Below are 23,264 nucleotides of genomic sequence, written 5' to 3' on the forward strand. Positions count from 1 at the left end.
AGTGGTTTTGTCTCCCATTATGGTAAAGCTCGGATACTAAAAATTTTGTAAATAACATAACTGGCTATTGAGACAGTGCTGAGTGAAGTATGTTTGAATGGATCAGAGGAGAATGTGATGGGAGAATCTCTTGTCCTGATTCTGAATAATCAGATGTAACCTGCTCTGGAATTTCACTTCACACTTTCATTGCCGTGTATTCTATCTCTCTGCGATGTGGGTTTCTATCTTTCCTGAAGGCTGTTTGGTCACTCAGTTGGATAGTAGTTCAGTTTGATAGGATGTAGCGCAGATTTATTGGAAAATTTAAGATAAATGACTATTTGCTAAAGTCATCATTTCTCACTTCACCTTTGCTTTTTCCCCATCCCTGCATGATGTCATGGAGAAAGGTTGAAGTGCAGTTCTGTCAGCATTAGAGAACTCTCCAATTTACTGGACAGGCTAACAAAGAAACAGCAGTGATTTAAAATCTCTACTCAGAAATGGTGAACAACAGCAGAACCCCAACTAACTGAAGGAAGTGCATATGATCACAGTGTAGTTCAATTGTTTAAGTCAATATTGTCCCAGATGTTCTGGGGAGAAAATTCCATGCTAAGTGATTTTTGAACTAGGCACAATGCCCAGGTATTTGGTTTCAAAGCCTTTGTAACCCAGGCCCTACAGAAGTTCTTTCCTAGCTAATCTTATTGTATCGGAGATGCTGCCCTTCATGATGCAGATGTTGAGGAAATAGAAGTGGAGTTTTGTTGAATTTATCCTTTGTAGGTGCTAAAAATGTATATCAAATCAAATCAGTTTTGGAAATCTAATAGCTGCAGAAAAATAGCTATTTTTGAATAGAAACTCCAACTCTGGTCACTAATGAAGATTGTGATCCAGCCCTGTATCCAGTCCCTTGCCTGAAACTGTGCCACCAAATTATAGAAAAGCTGGGCATGTTTTGGTAAGCCTCCATGTTTTGGTAAGCCTCACTAACACTGCTGAGATTTGGAGTGGTTTTGTAAAGGATTCTACTTCGGAGAAGTGTAAATTTACCCTAACCAAGACCAAGGATTTGGAAAGAGCTGGGGCTGAAAGAGTCCACATCCCGTTCTTGGTTTCCACCCCAGTAAAGGAAGCTATGGTGACCAATGACCCAAGGAAAATTGTTTGTACAACTCCATTTCCTAGTTCAGTGTCACTGATTACAGTTCCAAAGGATGCCAGGTTACATTGAGAACAATCATCCTTTACCATTTGGATCCAAAGAGAGAGAGCTTCAAAGGACATTCCTTCCCCGTGGATCCCAAACTGGCTGCCTGATTGGGTAACAAGGACTTCAAGGCTGTAGAAATGATGGTAACCAATGAGGCAATGAATGTATCAGGCTCCAATTTCAGACTTCTGGATACTCGCATGTTGAGTTCTGATTCTATGGTTTTGTGTCTGATGCTGTGGCTACACAATAAAGCTGATGTTGGTGCAGCTGCACCAATGTAGCTGCGCTGCTGTAGCGCTGCTATTACAGACGCTTTCAGCCAATGGGAGAGATTTCTCCCATCGGACTTGATTAGTCCAACCCTTGCAAGCGGCAGTGGCTCTTTTGGCAGGAGAAGTTCTGCTGCTGATGTATAGCTATCTACACAGGGGGTTAGGGCTGTGTAACTACATTGCTCAGTGGTGTGGATTTTTCACACATCGGAGTAATATAGTTAACCGATAAATGTCCTTAGTGTAGACCAGACAGTTCTCTCTTGTGTTTTATGCATTTACATCACTTCTCTATCTTCTCTCACTTTGAAAGATTAAAAGTGTGACACGAGAGGTCTTTTTCCTCATGATGCAAAGATTCCCACATAGGAGACCCCTTCCACCAACACATACTGCAGAAGATCCTGAGATATATGAACTCACAGAAGTGGTTGGGACAAACCACAATTTGAGCCAAGGTTCAGTTGTTGGCAATGTGCATTAGAAGAAAACTAACATATATGATAAGAATTTGTGATCTTTGAATATGTTTTTATCATCTATTAAAATGAGATTATTGGTGAAGTTATTGGTTAAAGAAGAAGAGACTAAATGTGTGATAATCTGAAGTATTTTGGAAAACTGAAAGTTGTCTTTTTGTTTTGTTTTGTTAGTCGTACAGGAAATGGTGGCTAATCTTGAAAAGATAATTTGATTTAATTTACCCCCTGTAGTATAGAGAGTTCTGGTAGAAAACCTCACTCCAAAGGTTGGGGTGTGAGAAAGTGTGTATAAGAGAATATTGGCCCAGTATAGATTTTAGTATTTTCAAATAGAATTTATTTTGTTTAGTTTCTAAGTCAATTTCTATTCAAAGGAAAGCTACTCGAGGTGACAAGTTGTATAAATTTTTACCAGCTTAGACTGTAAGGGTCACTGTCTTCCCCACTTCTCTAATTTGCAAAGGAAAGGCCTGACATCTGTCACAGGATGTGTCCAGCAGGTAGGACAGCTGCACTCATCAACCATCAATATAAAGAAAAAGACTGAAATCCATTGCCTTTCAGGTCAATAAGCCATCTAAAGGCTGGTCGACGTAGAAAAGCTCTGTTGGCAGAACCACATCTCTCAGGGGTGTGAAAAGTCCTCTCCACTGAGAGAAGTAGTTATTGTGACCTGAGCCCCAGTGTAGACAGTGTTAGGTTGTCAGAAGAATATTTCCAGTGTTTGAAGTGTAGACACAGCCTTAACTTCAATTCCAATTCTGACCCATCTCCCTATGTGTGAGAAAGTTACTCGTATGGAGGGGGAGCCAGCTGTCCGCTCACCTGGTTCCTCAACTGTAGCTACAGCTCTTAGTGCCCATGAATGCAAAGACTGAGAGAAATGGAGAGTTCCAGCCATTGTCATTTTAGTATCTTATTGTTCCTCTCTCTGTTTTTTGTGCTGGCCTTTCTGTTCTATCAGGGGGTGACTGTATAGCTCAGTGCATCTGTGACAAAAGCTCATTGGTGCCAATTGGCAAAGGGGTCACTGTTCTTCACAAGCAACTCCTGTGTCAGACCTGACAAACTCCCCACACCTAATACACTGCTTTTATGATAGTTATCCAGGAAGCATAGCAGTGAGATCTCTACTGAAAGCTTGTAAATTATTGATACTCCTACTCACTGCGAGAGGTGTGTCCAAGTCATAGTTAAGGGGTAATGTAAGTACATGGAAAATTATGCCCATATGGTATTGTTGTGAAAGTGAGTCACCCCAATCATAGGTCGTGGTGGGGATGGCCCATTCCAGTGGGAGGGAATTGGCACCTCTCCCTTGCTAGCCAGTTATGTGATGTATTGCTCCATTGTCAGCCTCTGCACCAACCCAGAAAAGCCAATGGAAAACCATCAAAGACAAATTATAGACATCGAAACCCTGTGGAAGTGACAAGGACCATATGAGAATGAGGAGATCGTCCTTTCTGTGAATAAAGACAAAAGACTGATTCAGTTCATAACAGGGTGGAGAAAAACACTCTGGGTCCATTTACCAAGGAGATTCCTAATGACCAGTGGTCCTTCATGAAAGGCAGGGCCGTGGCTCTTAGGGACTATCAGTCAGTGAAATTGACTGAAGTGTGAGGTGAGACTCTACTTACATAGGAAAGGTAACTATTAAAAAGTGTAGGTTGCATTTTCTGATTTTGTTTAGTTGGTAACAGTTGGTTTCCATCACTCACATTTGTTTGTTTAAATCTCTATCGGTTGTTAAATAAATTTCTGCTTGTTTGATAACTATACTCAAGTGCTGTGTGAGATACAGTAGCAGTGGTCCACAGTAAAACGAGTAACCTGGGATATACCATTGCTTTGGGCAGAGAGGATCTGGGATTTCTCTGAGTATCTGGTGATCTGGGCTGGACCCCAGAGGGGGACACATTGAAGGAACTCAGGGGTTAGGGTGGCTGCTGTAGCTCAGAGGAGGGTCCTTGAGTGCCTGACGGGCTGGGTGAGTTTGGTCCCTAACATCCAGCTGCCAAATGCAAAACTCCGTCTTCCTAGTGGAAGGTGGCAACAAGGAAACTCTCAGCCCTCAGCTCCCTGAGAAGGGTCACAATATGTCTCTATGTTGATTCACCTGTCAAATTCACACAGGGAAAGCTCCCTATAGCATAAAACTCTGCCATATGAAATCATGGAACATGTGCTCTTCACTCTGTGAAAGCATGTTAAGAATCCAAGCGCTGGAGGGTAGGGTTTGGGTCCAGAGTGACCTAGACAAATTGGCAGATTGGGCCAAAAGAAATCTGAGGAGTTTCCACAAGGAGAAGTGCAGAGTCCTGCACTTAGGAAGGAAGAATCCCCTGCACTGCTACAGCCTGGAGACCGACTGGCTAAGCAGCTGTTCTTCAGAAAAGGACCTGGGGATTACAGTGGATGAGAAGCTGGATATGAGTCAACAGTACCCCTGTTGCCAAGAAGGCTAACAGCAGATTGGGCTGCATTAGTAGAAGCATTGCCAGCAGCTTGAGGGAAGTGTGTTCATTTCAAACCTGCAGCTTATTCATTTCATTTGGTGACCCCTACTAGTTCTTGTGTTATGAGAAGGAGTAAATAATACTCCCTTCCTTGGTCCTTTAGAAGATATTATGTAACCCCCTCCTGTTTGTGTCTCATGTCCTGGGACCAACATGGATACAACACCACCGCAAACAACAAGGTTCAAAGTCAATGCACATGGGAGAAGCATCTTGTGTTTCATTCCTTATGTCCTAGTCCCATCGTGTGGCCATTTCCTTTTCTTCCTTTCTGTCAAAAGCTTTGGTGTTTTGCACAGAAACATTATCTCCCCAGGAGAGACTCAGGAGTGAGGGCTGCATTCCTGTACCAAACAGTCACTAGAAGGAGGCAGACAAAGGCCTTTAGGACGAGGCGTCCGTCACTGTCAAAAAATCATCTCCCTCCTGTGGTTCCGCGGGCAGCAGGAGCAGCCGCAGCTCGGTGGCCCCCGGCAGCACTCCTGGGGTGGCCGGAGAAGCAGCAGGCCCCCTGGGGCTCCCCCCCCCCCGGGCAGCAGCTGGAGTGGCAGCAGGGTGGCAGGGCTTCTCCCCTGGTAGCTGGTGCTCATTATCCATCAAGTAAATCAAAACACTTCCACCTGCAAGTGGATTTAGCCCAGGACCCTCAGAGTCAGCAGCTCTTACACCCCCCTCTGAGCTCTCTGGTCAGGTGTCCTAGCGCCGGAAGCCTCCTGTTTAGATCCTAAAATAGCATTTTTGCACTGGGGGGGGGGCTGAAATTTTGGACTGGACATTGCAGCTCCACTGTTATTTTATTGAATTGCTTCAAAACAGCAAGTGTAGAAAGTCTCCTAAGTGCCAGGCTCTCTGCCATGGAAACAGCTGCCCCTGCTCTCCAGGAGTCTGTGTGTTCCACCCAGCAACGTACAAACCTCTGCACTGAAGGGGGGTCAGACTGTGACGGTAACACAAATCTTCTGACTATTAACCCAAGTCCCTTCCTTCCTTTAACCCAGGACGTGCCAGTCACCTGTGAGCCATGGTGTTATCTTCATCTTAAAATACCTCTCAGGACATTGAACAGAGGAAGTGAAACCCCCTCCCCCGAATGGCTCCCTGTTGAGGCGTTGTACCGTACCTGCCCCTGGAGACTGTCTGGTTTTATATCCTTAGAGCTTTTTCTCTTCAAACCCCTTATCCCAATCTATGGGCCACTGCCACATTTCAGAGTTTAGAATTTGCTCTCATCACCCTCGTATGGCGCTTCCCATGTGAATTAGACAAAGTGAGTGGGGGAAGTTCCATGGCTAATGAAAACCGATGCTTTGGGTGAGGCCTGAACTCATAACCCCAGCAGTGCGCCTCCCTCACTAGCCAGGTGTGCCCCTGTACATGCTTCATAGACAATCTTGGGAAGTAGGGTGGTTACCTGTGTCTGTGATTAACCACTTTGGTGACCTAATTGAGAGGCTGATGGTTCAAACCCAGGTGGAGATAGAGGTAGTTTGGTTTTTTTAGTGATGAGACTCCAGTACATTTTAACAGGCAGTAAAACGCCTCAATTCTGGTCTAGCCTCATTGGGCAAGCATAAGTGGTGCTTTTGTCAGACGCATTGGTGGTATAGTGGTGAGCATAGTTGCCTTCCAAGCAGCTGACCTGGGTTCAATTCCCAGCCAATGCAGTGGTGTGATGTTTTCTCTGCTGGGAATTGGTTTAATTTCAGTCACATTGTATCAGTTTAGCAATGGAAATGAGAGAATCAATATCCTGCAGGTCATTAAACACCCAGTGGAGGAAGAAAGGGGCAGAACTATACAATGAGTAGGTGGAGTCATCCTGGTTATTACAATATTTGGTTTATTTTTTATTTTTTTCCCTTTACTTCCCTCTCCCTTTTAGACTCAGAGCCTTTAAAGTAGAAGGGACCAATGTGATCATCTAGTCCGACCTGCTGCACCCTGCAGGCCAAAAGACCCCACCCACCCACTCCTGTAATAGACCCGGGAGGGGAGGCAGCTCTGCGCACTGCCCCTACCCCAGGCCCTCTGCTCCCCTCCCCCCATGGGTGTGCAGAGATGTGCCAGCAGCACTGAGGTGGCTCCCTGCCCACTCTGCCTCCGTCCCTCCGTGCCGCTCCCAGAAATGGCCGGCATGTCCCAGCATCCCCTGGGGCGGGGGAGTGTCTCCATGCACTGCCCCTGCCCCAAGTACCAACTCTGCAGCTCCCAGTGGCCAGGTACTGCAGCCAATTGGCGCTCTGGGAGCAGTGCCTGCAGCAGTGGCACACGGAGATCCCCTGGCCTCGCCCACCTAGGAGCTGCTGACGCAGGGTTGTGTTTACCGGTCACTTTGGGAGCTGCAGTGCCCGGGGTAAGCGCCACCCCTCCTGCACCCCAACCCCCTCCCCCAGCACAGAGCCAGCACCGTGCACCCAAATTTCCTCCCAGAGCTTTGCTTGTCTTCCTTTCACCCAGAACCATCCTTCTTCTCCTGGGCTGCAAGTAGCCATCCCTGGGAAGCCAAGAGGCAGGCACAGGATTCTACCTCCCAGCAGCCAACCGCACCTCCCCAGGCTTTGCAGAACGACTGGTGGTGCTCTACTAACCCCACTTAGCCGCACTGAGGCGCTTAGCTTCTGCCCTGCCTTCCTCAGATCGACTTTCCTTTTTTGCCCCATTCCCGCCTCACTTCCTCCTTTGGCAAGTCACACAAAGGAGGCAGCAGGAAGAGCCGGCCGCCATAGGCCAACCTCCAAGGGCAGAGGGGACCAAGCCACAAGGCTTCAAAAGGTGCCTGGCCCAGATCCTCTAGCTTTCCCCTGCTGATGCTAAGGCTTTTTCTCAGCTCATTTCACTACCTTCTGTCATGCAGGGGTTGGGGTTATCGCAGGTGTTACCCGAAATTGGGCCAGCTAGTCAGCGTAGGGAGCACTAATGACCCACCAGAGTTTGGCAGAAAGCAGCACGTTTATTATATTGATAGCTAAGCTCAAACGAAGGGGGGCAGGGTGACACACTCACGCTCCCAGGACAGGCACGGCACTGGAGATGTCAGGATTCTGCAAGGTAAGTTTCCCACAGCGCAGCTATGGACGGTGCGATGAAGGTAAGTCTTCCTGAGGCACAATGAAATGCAATGCAGAGAACCACTGGCCAGGCGGTCCGGGCAACGGGCATTCACTGGAGGTACAAGCTTGTGAGTGCTCTCCTGAGCACAGGGCCCCTTCCCCTTTTAAGGGCCTGCACCTCATGGCCTGCGACTAGAGATGACTTGGCTGCATCTGGTTGGTCACACTCCACCTTGGGCAGTGTCCATGCTCTGGATGTGTGATCGCTGCCTAATTAGCGTCCCAGACACCTTGTCTACCTGGGAGCTCTTCTGCTCTTCAACCAGCCCATTCATCCCACCAGCATTCCAGGAGGGAGCGGGAGGGGGAAAGCCACTTCACAGGCATTCAGAGAGGGAGAGGAGACAAAAGTGGGAGCAGGGGAAGTATAATAGACCTTTTGAGCATAGAAATCACTGTTGCTCCTACAACCGCAGGGAATAGGCCAGTAGGAGCTGGGAAAATTAAGCCAGCATGTTTCTGCCTGGTTTTGAACCAGGGACCTTTTGCATGTTAGGTAAACATGCTAACCACTACACTACAGAAACTCTGTCCCAGTACCTTGCTCCTCCCTTCATAAGACCATAAGAATGGCCATATTGGGTCAGACCAAAGGTCCATCCAACCCCGCATCCTATCTGCCAACAGTGGCCAATGCCAGCTGCCCCAGAGGGACTGAACCTAACAGGTAATGAGCAAGTGATTTCTCTCCTGACATCCATCTCCACCCTCTAACAAACAGAGGTTAGGGACACCATTCCTTACCCATCCTGGCTAATAGCCATTCATGAACTTAACCTCCATTCATTTATCTGCAAAAAGAACAAGGAGTACTTGTGGCACCTTAGAAACTAACAAATTTATTTGAGCATAAGCTTTCCTGGGCTAAAACCAACTTCATTGGATACATGCAGCGGAAAATACAGCCGGAAGATATAGATTATCTATCTGTCTATATACATACATACATACATACATATACACACACACACACACACACACACACACACAGAGAAGATGCAAAATTGGGTGTTGCCATACACACTATAACGAGAGTGATCAGTTAAGGTGAGCTATTATCAGCAGGAGAAAAAAAACCTTTTGTAGTGGCTTTCATGGCCTTTGAGAAAGCAAGACAGAGCCTTGGAAGGCCCCGCAGGATTTGTGGCACAGGAATTGTTCTCAGATTCCACTGAGACTTCAACTCAGGCTATGGCTACACTTAAACTTCAAAGCGCTGCCACGGCAGCGCTGGCCGCGGCAGCGCTTTGAAGCGCTAAGTGTAGTCAAAGCGCCAGCGCTGGGAGAAAACTCTCCCAGCGCTGTCCGTACTCCAGCTCCCTGTGGGGAATAACGGACAGCGCTGGGAGCGCGGCTCCCAGCGCTGGGGCTTTGACTACACTGGCGCTTTGTAGCGCCGCAATTTGCAGCGCTGCAGAGGGTGTGTTTTCACACCCTGCTGCAGCGCTGCAAATTTGTAAGTGTAGCCAAGCCCTCAGAGTGCAGGATTCAAAGTCCTGAGTGCTGGCCCTTACACCATGGGACCAGCAGAGCACCTGTTGATTATTGTAGACTTCCAGCAGGGAGGACTCTGTGGGCAGGGGCGGCTCTAGGCATTTTGCCGCCCCAAGCACGGCAGGCAGGTTGCCTTCGGCGGCTTGCCTGCAGGAGGTCCGCCGAAGTCGCAGGACCAGCGGACCCTTTGCAGGCATGCCGCCGAAGGCAGCCTGCCTGCCGCCCTCGCGGCGACCGGTAGAGCGCCCCCTGTGGCTTGCTGTCCCAAGCACGCGCTTGGTGTGCTGGGGCCTGGAGCCACCCCTGTCTGTGGGGACAATTTTTTTCTGGCAGGGAGGACTCAGTGGGAAGATGCCTCTTTGGCCAGCCCTGCATTTGCTCAGAAAGTCAGCACCCAGCACTTTGCTGCAGGCCCAGAGGCCTTTCTTCCTCCAGACTGTGAGGCCAGTGGACAGGTGAGGCAGTAGCACCTTCAGTCCCAGGCAGTAAAGGGCCCTTCCTAGGAAAGGCCATGTCCTGAAAAGGAAAAACTAAAGTGAAGGAGAGTCCTTCTAAAAATCCTTGGGGATGTCACAGGGGGGAAAGTGTTTCTTTGCCTGACTAGGGACTTGAACCCTGGCCCCTCAGATTAAAAGGCTGATGCTCTGCCAACTGAGCTAGCCAGGCTCACATTTTAAAGAGGCAAATTTCATGCAGAAGAGAAACTAGTCAAGAAAAATGAGGGCAGGAAACAATACAGAAAGCCTGCTACTCTTGTTCTCTTAGCAGTCCTAGCCCCAGCCTGCTCCTCCATCTGGTGCCTTGAGGCCTTATTCTTTTTTTCGTTAAATATCAAATCCAGGAGAAAACACAGTTATACAAAGCAAAACGAAATCACAAACAGAAATGTCATTGGAAATACAGAAATAAAAAAGGAAAATGCAGTTCCCATCACTTTATTGTTTCTGGGCCATTCCTGTATCGAGAGCACCCGCTAAGGTCCTTGTGTGCTTACGAGAAACCTGGAGGAACTCATACCACAACCTGAACATGAAACTCAACTGCTGCCAGGTGCTGCAGTAAAACCCTTTCCCTGCTGTGACGTTGCACTCCATAGGATTTTATGAAAATATGCTAATGAGTGTGAATATAAAGTGACTGGACAATGCTTCATGCAAAAGGTTTCTTGTGAGGTATCATTACACAGCTTATAATCTACTGTGTGTGTTCATCCTATTTGTATGAACCGATCATTCTTGGATCTGAAACTAGAAATATGAACTATAACTCTGAGGTCCTGTTGTAATGATGCAAAGTGTGGGCCATTAACAGTGGTTTGGACTCTTGATGGCTCCCATTAACCAGGACAATAGACTGTAGTTGGCTCTGTCCTGCACCATCTGTGAGTCAGGCCAGGAAGAATGAAGGCTTGGGGTCTCACGGGATATGTGACCATGTCACCTGGTACAGGATTCCATCTTAAACCTGGGGCTCTTCCCCAGGTGAGAAACAAAAGATTCCTGCCTTGTACCAAAGCTGTATAAGGGGGTGGAACTGAACAAACATGGCTGCAGTCATGAGACATCCCCTAGCTACCACCTGAACTGGAACAAGGGCTATACCAGGTGAAAAGATTGGGTCCAGACAAGAAATAAGTCTAGTCTTTGCAGATGGGACCTTTCCCTCCAGTGCTGGAGGATTCGCCCTTCTCATCTACCATTGTCCCAAGCAGCACAGCTGGTGGGAATCTTAAATGTACCAAGGTGACTTAGGAGCAGAAACCCCCCCTGACCTTCCATGCAATTGGCACTTGCCCCTCACTGAGCAGGATTAAAATTCCTGCAGGGAGATCAGGGCCCCATCCCCTCTGGGGATGAGCAAAGCAGCAGGGTGAAAAGAATTGGAGATACTGGGGATTGAACCCAGGGCCTCATACATGCAAAGCATGTGCTCTACCACTGAGCTACATCCCCATATGGGCCATGTGTGCTATAGGTTACACTCAGAGCCCTCCTGTTTCCAAAGCACCTAGTGACCTAAAAGCAGCATGAGGGACACATTCCCTGCTCTGAGGCCAAAATAATACACTGATGATAATAAGAAGTATATAGAAAGATTTTGCAGTCACTATGGGCATAACTATGATGATTGTTTCGTGTTTCACTCTTAATATCTGGCACCACCACTGCCTTTCCCTTTAGTCTTGCAGTTAACAAAGGGTAAAACTAAACATCACTTCAGATACCAGGGAGTTTGTGTTCATTCCTGTTAGCTACACAGGGGTTTGATGTAGCTGCTTTCAGTCCTCTGGTTCTGCCGGGATAAGTAACATTTCAGGGTGTCACTGAACTGAAGAGAGGAGATCATTTTTTGACAGGTTACGCCTACACTTAAGGGTGTTTGTCTGGCTGGCAGCCCTGGTTCCCAGGTCTCTCCTGAGGGAAGAAAGTTTCTGTGCAAAATACTAAAACTTTTAACAGAGAGGAGGTAAAGGCCATGGCAACATGATGGGGCCAGTATGTACCACAACATGGTTCTTCTATGTGGGATGACTCTGAACACTGACTGATCTCCACTCCCTTGGATTTGAAGAGATGTTTAGTTGTGCACCTGGGAACATATAAGGCTGAAGCAATTTTATGGATGGTGACAGTACGATTGAAGGGTTATTTAATGTTGTAAAAATTGTAAAAACACTGAGCTTAAACTGGAACTGCCTGTTAGTAAAGGCTGGTTTCCCCATGTCAGTTCCACAAGCTCTGCTAGAAACACCCTGGCTTCTCTCCTGCCTCGGTGGGAACAGCAGGGAATCGTCCCCTGCTGCCCTTGGCTCCAGGCTGGTTTTTCTGGGGAGAGGACGTGGAATTGATTTGTTTGCTGTTGAGAAGGGAGCCAGGCCAGTTCTCAGGGAACGTGAACTCCCAGCATCTTTCCAGCCCAACCCAGGCTGCTGCCCTGTCCCAGCCTCTGTTCCCCTTGGGGCCCTGCGTGTTTGACTCTAGAGCAGGCCGGGAGCAGCAGCTGAGGCAGAGGACAGCCTGGGCCAGGCAGATAAGAAGGAATTTAGCCAGCAAAAAAGGTAAAATGGCTGGGGAGTATTACCGTGGACTCGACGGCATTTCTCCATTGGTCTGTCTGCTTTGGGGCAGGGACAATAACACGTCCTGCTGCATTCGTTATTTCAAAGGGCGGTTTAGGATTTTCATTCTCACACACGGTGCACAAAGCAGGACTCAACCTTTGGTGTAAACTAAACAAGCTGCTCACAGATTCTGGCAGCCACAATGAGCATTTGGGTGAGAGCTCAGACCTGCCCCTGTCCCAGAGGGAGACGGGTCATCTGTGTGGGGACTGGACCACTGACCTACCCGCTCCTAACTCCCAAACGTTCAGTAACTCTGTTATCAGTGCCTGTGAGTGTTATTTAAACCATAAGAAAAACCACACTGGGCTGGACCAAAGGCCCATCTAGCTCTGAACCTTCTCTTCTGACAGTAGCCAATAGCAGGTGCCCCAACAACCAGTCAACAAGGCACCACTGGGAGTTGAACCTAGGATCTCCTGTTAATGAAACAGAGGCTTTAACCAGCTAAGCCATGGTGCCTGTACGTAGTTATAACACACTGTCTGCCCACACCTGACTCCCTGCCATCGCCACCAGGGCCTGACAAGCTTTGCTTGTGTTTGGATTCTGCAAAGCAGAGGAGCAGGTGAGGTTTTCCTTACAAGTTGTGTGTGAGTGAATCTTTGGCCAGGTCTGCACTACAAAGTTGTTTCATCAGAATTATATTGCTCAGGTGTGTGAAAAACACACAACGCTCTCTCGGTCGGTAGCTTGTGGCTGGTGCACACACTGCAATGCCACGTCTGGCGACAAAAGTGCCCTGTTTTGGTGACAAAATAAAATGACTTCGATGAGAGGTCTAGAGCTTTTTGCAGCAAACTTAAAGTAACAGAGTAAATGCTGCTGTTCATTATACCACCATAACTGGCCTCCTCCAGTATCCCACAATGCCCTCTGTGAACTCGCCTGCCCTGCATTCCTGCTACAGAGGCTGGGCCACTCCCCTTTCATCACTCTGGGAAGTTCTGACAGCTGAGCCTGCTGCTCTGCTCTGGCAGCCAGGAGCAAATCACTGCCGTGGATGCTGCTCTCTCCCGCCCTGCGAACACAGACCAGGGTGGTGGGAACTTCCTTACATTGCGGGGGGTCATCCGAACTGTGACATGCCCATGACACCCCTTCCCTCGAGGAGGCTCTTACCTTCTAAACAGGGACGGCTGTTTTCTAGTAAAATCACTAAAAGGGAAGGAGAAAACTCGAAAGAGGTTCCTCCTGGTGCTCACGTACGTGAACCCAAATACTATCTCAGTCCTCAAAGAGAGACCAGGAGAAGGAGACTTGCTGAAGCAAAGCCACAGGGGTCTCTGAGGTTTCCCTGGCCCCTCGCTCCTGTCCTGCCTGGCTGATGTCAGCATCTCTCTGTGAGGTCACCACCTCCCCACCACCTTTGACCAATAGTCTGAGGTCCTGTAAAAGGCCTTTGTGATGTCACTGCCACACCCCTCCCTTGCTGTGCTAATGTCCTGCCCCTGGCCAGGCACTTTGGAGGTTTGAGCTACTCCCTGTGCATCACCCCACTCAAGGAGCATTCGTTCTAGGAAGCAAGCCGGCTAGACAGGAAAACATCAGACGCTGCTCCCAATGCTACACTCAGTTTTTCAGAAATTAGTCACCTTTATGGCCAGAAGAGACCACTAGAGCATCTTATTTGACCCCCTGCATATCACAGGCCTCCTGTATGACACCATAGCTACTTTTGGGCAAACACATTCCAGAAAGGCATCTAGTCTTCATTAAATGACATCAGGAGATGGAGAATCCACCACTTTCCCTAGAAGATATTTTTCTCCAGCCCTCAGAACATTTGGTGGCTCTTTGCAATTGAACGAGCTCAACCTGTTTAGCTTATCAAAAGAAGATTGAAAGGTGATTTCACTGAAGTGTTGAAGGGCCTTAATGGAGAGAAAATATTGGGTATTAAAGGGCTCTTTAATCGAGCAGAGAAAGGCATAACAAGACCCAATGGCTGGAAGGTGAAAAGAGACAAATTCATATTACAACTAAGGCACAAATATTCAACAGCGAGGATGATTCACGACAGGAACAAGCTCCCAAGGAAAGTGGTGGATTCTAATTCTAATTCCTTATGAATATTCTGTGTGTTTGTGTCTGCAGGGGAGGAACGTGCTATATGCCCAGAGGACTTTATTCCTCCAGGCTGCAAGGACAGAGGGGATGTCAAGGAGTTGCTCCTTCAATGCCCCCCACAGAAAGGCCCTTCTTAGGAAAGGCAAAATCCTGGAGAGAAAGAGTAACACTGAACTAGACTCCAGAAAGACAGATTTTTATAATCACCGTGGGAAGATTTTCCCATGACAAGGGACTTGAACCCTGGACCCTCAGATTAAAAGTCTGATGCTCTACCAACTGAGGTAGCCAGGCTCACATACAAAAAGTGTAAGATGATGCAGAGGTGAAGCTAGTCAAGAAAAAGTGTGATGGCCACAATAGGGGAAACCTGCTGCTCTCTCTCTCTTCCCAGCCCTGGCCTGGCTGGGTATTAGTGCTGGTTAAAAAGACGGGAAAATATCGGCATCTACCAGCCATTCATAGCTGTACAAGACTCAGGCACAATACAGAGGTGCCCATCTGTAAGTGCCGAATGGTTGGATTGGCTAATGCAGCCTGTAGACGTCCAGGGCACTCTGGGATATACAGCCAAGTGTCCATCACCATCATCATTTCAAAGGGATAATGATAATGGTAGCAAAGTTCACAACTGACTCAGCAGTTGCATACAAAGGTGCACGTTTGGCAGTTACATTGGGAAATTCTGGCTCCTTCTCAGGCTCAGGTTGGCCACCCCGGTCTAGATGTAGAAGTTACAACATTTAAACTTGAAAGAGGGGCCAATTTCCCCATCATTTCCCACCTTTACATCCAAACACGATGAAGGTAGCAGATAGAGCCAGAGCAGGTTGTCTATGGGACCAAGTATATGCAGAGTATCCTCGTCAGAGGTTTGTTCAACCTGTTCTTAAAAACCTCTGAGGACAGAGACATCACAGACGCCTTTGGGAGCCTATTCCAGAGCCTAACTGCACTCAGAGTCTGCCATTGGTGAAGTAGGAGGCTGAGAAAAACAACACTGGCTGTCAGAAAAAAACAGCCCTTCCTGGTGCTTTAAGCAGTAGGTTCTGGTGTTTTAACAGCCATGGCTTGGGTTCAATTCCCCCTAAAAACCAGAAGCTTTTCAATGAAAATCTCCATTCATTTTGCATTTGAAATGGAAAGGAAAAGAGGGCTTCTTGTCCTTATCAACAAGGCAAAGAATGGCTTTTTTCTCAGTAAATATTTTTAAAAGGCGCTGACTTGACCTGAAGATCTCATTTCATTTGTATTTACAATGGAATGATTCTCTCTAGGATAGACAGAAATTCTTCAGCTAGACTCGGATTCCACGGGAATACGAGAAGCGATTGTGTCTAACACCTGCCTTTTTTCAGACAACAGTGATGTCCACGTTTTCCATGGACATTTCCCTTCCAGCACCTCAGGCCCCATCCAGCAATACAAGAAACTGAAATGCACAGAAAGTTTCTCACCATAGGATTCACTGACCAGGCTGGGGGAAAAGTTCTGCCAGAACACTTGGTTATAATATCCCTCCCTGACCTTAAATGGAAAGCAAGGGGATAACTCTCAGAGCACATAACCACAGCTTATGAGTCTCACATTCTACACTGTCCATGTACCCTTCTCCCTCCCCCTCTATATTGACCAGCCAAGCCTGCCCCCCTCAAGCCAGGCCAAGACTCTTCTGGGTCAGGAGCTTGGAATTTACCCAGCTAGGGGCTCTAAATGCACCCCTTTTGAAGATGCAGCAAAGAATCCTGTGGCACCTTATAGACTAACAGACGTTTTGCAGTATGAGCTTTTGTGGGTGAATACCCACTTCTTCGGATGCAAGAAGAAGTGGGTATTCACCCACGAAAGCTCATGCTGCAAAATGTCTGTTAGTCTATAAGGTGCCACAGGATTCTTTGCTGCTTCTACAGAACCAGACTAACACGGCTACCCCTCTGATACTTGACACCTTTTGAAGATGTTTGAATTCCCTCCAACTTCTCTCATACAAATGCTAAACAGTTGGTGGTGTAATGTTACAGGAGAGGTTGAAATTAGGCTATTATGTCAGATAGAAGGTAATAATTGGAGATATACCAATCTCCTAGACTAGAAGGGACCTTGAAAGGTCATTGAGTCCAGCCCCCTTCCTTCACTAGCAGCAGGGGCAGCTCTAGACACCAGCGCGCCAAGCAGGCGCGTGGGGCGGCCCTTTCCCAGGGGGCGGCATTTGGCTCCGGTGGACCTGCCGCAGGTCCACCGGAGCCCAGGACAAGCGGACCTGCCGCAGGCATGCTCCTCCCTGGCTCCAGTGGACCTGACGCAGGCATGCCGGCGGGAGCTCAACCGGAGCCGCGGGAAGAGGGGACCCGCCGCAGGACCGCGGAAGGGCGGCGCAGCGCACCGCGTTGCTTGGGGCAGCCTACTGTCTAGAGCCACCCCTGACTAGCAGGACCAATTTTTGCTGCAGATCCCTAAGCGGCCTCCTCAAGGATTGAACTCACAACACTGGGTTTAAGCAGGCCAATGCTCAAACCACTGAGCTATCCCTCCACCCATCAAGGATTGTGTAATGAGTGGGATGTGAATGGAGCCTAGCGCAACAAATGACTTTGGGGGCTTATTCCTTCACCCTCTCACTTCCCTGGTCCTTCTCGCATGAACAGAGAGCAACAATACCCGAAGTCCAAAGGCGCAAACAATTCGATGTTTATTGGGGTGAACGTCCAGCAAGCAACGATTCCAGTTTCCTTCAGTCCCCTTCCCAGCTCTGACACCACAGAGCCTTGTCTGTGTCCCTGTTTCTGTTCCCATCCCCTGTTCCCATTTCCCCCTGTATCAAAACAGGATCCCAATTCCCCCATCCCCAGTCCCTGTTCCCATTCCCCCGCCCCCCGCCTTCCTGATTGACTGCAGACTACATGGTAAAACCTGAGTTTTGCTTAGCTATTCCTTAACCAATCATTTTACTGAAATGTAACTAACCAATTCTAACATATTGTAACATGATTATCTAACCAATTATATTCCACCACCTTCATTGGTTTACACCCAACAAAATTAATTATACAGCAGACAGAAACAATCACAGAACCAGACAGAGACCATGCAAATAAACATACAAAACAATACAGAAGGGAGGATTTCACAACTACATCTATACAGACATAAGGGTTTTCCAGCTCTGTCTATTGATAAGTGAGTTCTTGCCAGACAGGATGATGCTACCAAACTAAGTTTCCCTTTCTCTGGAGGTGATGGAATATCAGGACAGGATTGTATTCCTCACAGCCCAATCACACCTTATTTCAATGTGACTAGTTGGGAATGTGAGGATGTGACCATACACTTCCCACCTTATGGCTGCCTTTGCTGCTTAGCCGAAGAACCAGGCCTCAGACTGTCACAGTAAGAGAAGGCCATTACACAGACAGACAGTGATTTTTTATTCTTTCTTTTATATCTTTATAACTAGCTAAGTGATAAAAATACACCTAAATTCTTAAAGTACAGGCCTTTGCAGACAGGCCTGAATATCTGTATCCTAACAGTCCTCGAGGTCAGGCAGCCTCTGGGTAAGGGAGTGGGGACTCATTGCTTCTCTGTCTCTCTTCCCCTCATCTCTGCTGCTCCCACTCTGAGCTTTCTCAGCACCTGGCCCCGCAGCGCTTCCTGGCAGCCAGAGACTGCACTATCTGCACGCGCAGAAGTGGCCTCTCTCCTGCTTGCTAAGGAAAGGAACCTTTCCAGGAAATGGCCACAGCTTCTGGGAATCCCTGTGTGGCTGTGAACAGAGTTTGGCTCCTGGCACACCAGGCAACTTAAAAGCTGAGCACCCAGACAGGGGCTTGAATCCTGGATGCTCAGATTAAGAGCCTGATGCTCTACCAACTGAGCTACCTGGGCTTGTTAGGAAACAGCTTCACCAGTCACCACAAGAGTGATTATCCCAGTGTGCAGGCAAGAGTGAGCAGGCAGGCAAAAGGGAGGCAAAAAAAGTCCCAGGAACCCCTCCTCTTTTTCTGCATAGCCACTGCCTGTCAGCAGGATTCCTCCTCCTCCTCAGGGAGACTAAATCTCTGTGCCTAGACAGCCGGTCCATCCGCTGCACCTCAATCCCCCATGCCCGAGCCTCCCTGCCAAAGCCCTGCACCTGGCCCCATACAATTAAGTCTCACATGTCGCTGGGAACTTAACTTCTTGTGCCCAGAGCGTCTCGGCCCCCTCAGCAGATGACCTGAGAAACACAGTGTCCGGCTTTTCCAAAGAAGAGCTTAGACCCCCTCATCATGTGGCCTAAAGGATAAGGCATCTCCCTGTGGATCGGATGATTCAGGATTTGAGTCCCCTCGTGGTTGTGCTCACTTTGTGCTGCAAGTCCTGCTCCCTTCAGGGCTGGAACCTCTTCTTGGTCACTCAGGCCAGTGCTCTGCCTTCAGCTAGAGCCCTGGGAAGGAGTTGGGGGTTGGGCGTCACAAAGGCTGGGACCTGAGCCCCAGGTGCTTCCAGTCTCGCCTTTGCCCTTCCTGACTTGCCAAAGAAAATGGGCGGCTCCACTTCCAAAGTGAGCACCTGGAGTGGAAACGGTCAGAGGCCCCACCAGGGGGCTGGCCCTGCTTTCCTACCCTCTTCTGATGTTGGCCACAGAGCATCAGCAGCCGCCCTGCATGCTGGCCTGTGGGTGGCCTTCAGTGGGGTTCAGCACAGCAGGGAGCAGGCTGGCCCTGTGGCTGTCTGCTGGCCACACATAGGCATGGTCCTCTCCTCCTCTTGCCCTGGCCTCCGCTGCTTTTAAGCCTTCCCTTGGAGCTGTCAGCACCAGCCACCTCTGCTCTAGGTGCCCAGAGGAGGAGAGGTGCTGGGCTCCCGCCTGCCCAGCCCTGACTAGGAAGCTTGGCCCTGGCCCTGCTTCTTTCAAGCGCCAGGTGGGCAAGAGGGAAAGCACAGAGGCAAGTGCCAGACTTGTGGGCACCAGGTGAAGCCGTGAGAATCCCAACCCTCAGGTGTCAGTTCTAGAGCCCTGACCCATCCAGCAGGAGGGGAAAAAAATTGCTCTTGCACAGCTGGAGACAGGGAAGTGGAGCACTGTGAGCTCCACCACAAGCCAACACAAGGCCCCACTGAGATTTGAACTCAGATTGCAGGACTCAGAGTCCTGAGTGCTGCCCATTACACCATGGGACCAGCTCATGCTGCCTTCTCTGGCCATCAGTGACCCTCATGGGGCCGGCTCAAGTAAGGGACTGTTGGCCCCTTATTAAAGCTTAGTGGGGGTTTTGGTTGGCTAGTTCCCAGTCCCAGTAGAAGGGGGAAGGGCCAATGGGAAATCAGGACCCTGAGACCGACAGTCCCCAGGGGCAATGGGGAGAGGCCATAGCTCCAAGTTCGCCGCACTGACAGGCCAGGCAGTGTAATGAGGGAGTCACCAGGCCAGGGGGTCCCATCCTCCGTGGGAGCTGGAACTGCCTGGGCCAGAGTGGGGCAGAGCTAAGGAGAGAGCAGGAGCCCGAGAAGAGCCAGGGAGCAGAGCTGGGCAGGTGTAGTGCCAGAAACTGCTCCCTGTAGGACTTTGCTACCTGCAGCAGTTACTGAGACCTGAGGTTGTTCTTATTTGCTGACTTGTCCTAATTTGCTAAAACTTGACAGTGGTGGGGGATGGAAGCATAAAGGCTTCGTCCTCCAAACGACCCTGCCTGGTGTCCATCTGTATCTATTACCTCTTAATACCGAATTGTAAAAAATAGAGTGAGGTCATTTAAACATCATTTATTTTGCAGCTTCATTTACTGTGCTAACAATGTAGCATCCTGACACTGATACTTCTGCCCATGTTCCCTGTGGGTTGGATTCATTTTAGTGGGATGTGGGACATGTGGAGGATAATTTAAACTCTTAATTTCCTTACAGTTTCCCTGCAATATAAGTCTCTGCTGGTGCAATTTCTGACCATTGCACGTCTATTGTATTTATTACAATAGCCCAAGTAAGTCACACAAGTGACATAGTCTAAGGGCTTGGCTACACTTGCAAGTTAGAGCGCATTAAAGCAGCCCCGGGTGCCCTAACTCCTGAGGTGTCCACACTCGCAAGGCACATGGAGCATCTGGGCTCTGTAGGTGGAGCGCTCCTGGTAATCCACCTCCACGAGAAGCATAAAGCTCGCTGAGCCCTGCTGAAATACCCGGGCATCAGTGTGGACGTGTTGCATCACTGCACTGTGTTGGGCCTCAGGAAATGTCCCATAATCCCCTGAAGTCAAGTGCCCACTCTGGTCATTGTTTTGAAATCGGCTGCAGGCATGCGGATATCCCCTTTCAAAGCTCCGTTTCTGACAGCCGGCTGCTTATCTGCTCCGGGACAAAGCAACCATTAGTGTGGAGTGCTGCTGTTGTGAGTGTGTATGAGGGGAGGTGGGGGTCTGCTGCTGTCCGAACACACAAGACAGCATGCTGACACACTCTCGGTCCCCCAAACACACTGTTGCTCCCCCCACGTACACACAACACACTCCCTGTCACATTCCACCCTCACCCCCCATTTGAAAAGCATGTTGCAGCCACTTGCACACTGGGATAGCTACCACAGTGCACTGCTCTCTGTGGCATTGCCAGAGCTGCTAATGTGGCCACTCCAGTGCGCTTGCAGCTGTCAGTGTGAACACACGGCAGCAGTTTCCCTGCTGTGGTTTAACTCCCAGCGCTCTACCTCTGCAAGTGTAGCCAAGCCCTAAATTTACCAAACCAACCGAACTCAGTAACTGCCCTCCACCACCACATGCAGGGAGTAGGGGCACAGTGAAGCACACGCCGCACTTACTGGCTCAGCCTTGTGCATGCTGGGGTGGCCACCTCCCCGTTGATGAGACCTGGTCCCACCATCTCCGTGGAGCTCCAGGCTGCCCTGCTGCCATCCCTGTCTGTGTTGTCTTCTCTAGCAGTTGACTGGAAGGTGAGCACTGGCCGCATGCCATGTAGCCGTGTTGTCTCGAAGGGCGAAAGCAGGAGGAATGGTGCCTTCATAGCCCACCCAATATTCCATAATATAGTTAAGGAAAATATTTCTCAATGAATTCTCAGTAAAAGATCAGAAGCAGCCAGTGTCCGCATCAGCCTACGAGCATTGGTATTTTCTTGAAATTTGTCAGACCAACCTAACTAACACCTAACACACATTTGAAGTTCTTTTTTTCACACTGTTGCTCATTCTCAGGTTCTGCTTTGTCTCCAGACAGATCCATTCTCTTTCAGGACAGCCTTGTTCTTTCTGTCTGTTTCACTCACTGAGGTGTTGGAGTAAACACTCCCCTTCCTTCTATTCTCAGACAAACACTAGTATTAAGTGTTTGTTACTGATGGGTCTAGAAAGGATTTGTGAAGTGGAAGATGCTGTTTCTGGGGGATTGCTCCCAAGATCCAGTACTTTGGGTTCAAACGTCTCCCAGCTTCCTTGGGGAAAATAACACCAGGGCTTTGTTGCAATATACAAGAAGGAAGGAGTTTTGCTACCCCAGATGGGACTTGACCCCACAATCTCTAGCTTAGGAAGTCAATGCCTGATCCATTAGGCCACTGGGGCCCTGAAGAGCAGTAATAAGAAGGATGGAAATTCCCTCTCAGGATTGCACATTCCTCACATTCACTCAGAAGCCAAATACCCATTTAATGGCCTTACAGAAACGTCTGCATCCCCTGGCAGCGAGGCACCTGGGCAGGTTGCTGACACAGCTGAGCACCACCTTTCTGCCAGCCATCGTTAGAGAAGAACCCCACCCTAGAGTCACCCCTCCCTCCTTCAGCACCTCCACGGCTGTGGCTCTGAGTGGCAGTAGGATGATTAGGGGGCGAATCCGGGGCTGGAAGGGGGGTAAGGTCAGCCTGTAAGGAGTAACCAGGTGGGGCAGACCCAGGGGGAGGCTGTGGGCTGCTGGTCGGTTGTTGGGATCCGAGCTCTAGATCAAAGCTGCACAGTGACCTGACACCCAGGGTTATAGGGCCGACATAGTGACCCCCTTACGGGCCTCGGTGACCCCCAAACCCTTGTTACTAAGGGCATTGAGGAGTCTCTGTCATTTAAAGCTTCTGGGAGCTCCCCAGCAGGGTGCGGGCGTCAGCCGCTTCCTGCCACACAGGTTAGACTCTTGGCGCTGTGCCAGCCGCCCCCTCGCTTGCAGGCCCAGTGTAAGAAGCAGGAGGCCTGGTGCTGGCAGAAGAGGGTTTTGATTAATCGACCTCTGTGTGATGGGCACAGGACGCTTCCACTCAGTAGCACAGCTGGGGGGGAGCAGGGGAAGCAGCTAAGGGCGCCGGGTTCCTCCAGTGGGGGTGTGGAGCAGCCGTTCGTTTTCCTGTTCGCACTCCTCTGTGGTGTGAAAATCGGGGAGGGGAGGCAGAAGCCCCACTTCCCTCCCGAAATGACGCCCAGTGGGGGAAGCCAGGACAACAGGGTGGGGCAGCAAGTGGTGGCCAGACTCTCACCACCAGGGTCTAGTCTAGCTCAGGGTCCAGCTCAACCTCCTCCCCGCGCCACTGGCCCCCAGTCCCCTTCCACCACCAGGTCAACCCGGGCACTAGGGCAGGAATGGGGTGAGGCAGCAAGTCAAGCTGAGCAAGGCAGGCAAAAGCGAGTCTTGTCTTCATGGGCCGCTCACAATGACGTCCTTTTTGTGTGCAACTGCTGCAAAAACCTCCCAGGCAGAGAAGCAACAGGCCAAAATGCTGCCACACAGCTGCCAAAGTAGCTCAGTTGGGAGAGCATGAGACTGAAGATCTAAAGGTCCCTGATTCAATCTCAGGCTTTGGCAGGTCCTTTGAGCCTTCTTTGTGCAGGGGCAGCTTGTCCTCTGGGGCAGCAGCACCTTTACCTGAGGCAGGTACCTGATTTTGAGCTGGGCTTCTCCCCCTAGTTGGCCCCCTTGATCTATAAGGATGGGAGATGGGAGCTGTCTTTCCCATGTGACTTATTTGTTGACCTAAAATGGCAGGAACAGAGTGAGGCAGGACGGCCCTCATCC

The 23,264-nt window shown here is 49.4% G+C and overlaps 1 protein-coding gene and 3 non-coding genes across 4 annotated transcripts in view; 2 read left to right on the top strand and 2 right to left on the bottom strand.

Moving 5' to 3' along the window:
• The window catches only part of LOC120375922 (zinc finger protein 883-like), a 127,249-nt gene that overhangs the window by 10,912 nt on the left and 93,073 nt on the right, over positions 1–23,264 (top strand). The window lies entirely within an intron of this gene.
• TRNAG-UCC lies at positions 6,073–6,144 on the top strand. The gene has a single exon. It is a non-coding gene; the product is annotated as a tRNA-Gly (tRNA).
• Positions 8,045–8,117, bottom strand: TRNAV-AAC. Its single transcript has one exon. It is a non-coding gene; the product is annotated as a tRNA-Val (tRNA).
• Positions 10,965–11,036, bottom strand: TRNAA-UGC. Its single transcript has one exon. It is a non-coding gene; the product is annotated as a tRNA-Ala (tRNA).

This window comes from Mauremys reevesii, linkage group 12 (genome assembly GCF_016161935.1).
Source record: "Mauremys reevesii isolate NIE-2019 linkage group 12, ASM1616193v1, whole genome shotgun sequence".
Taxonomy (NCBI): domain Eukaryota; kingdom Metazoa; phylum Chordata; order Testudines; family Geoemydidae; genus Mauremys; species Mauremys reevesii.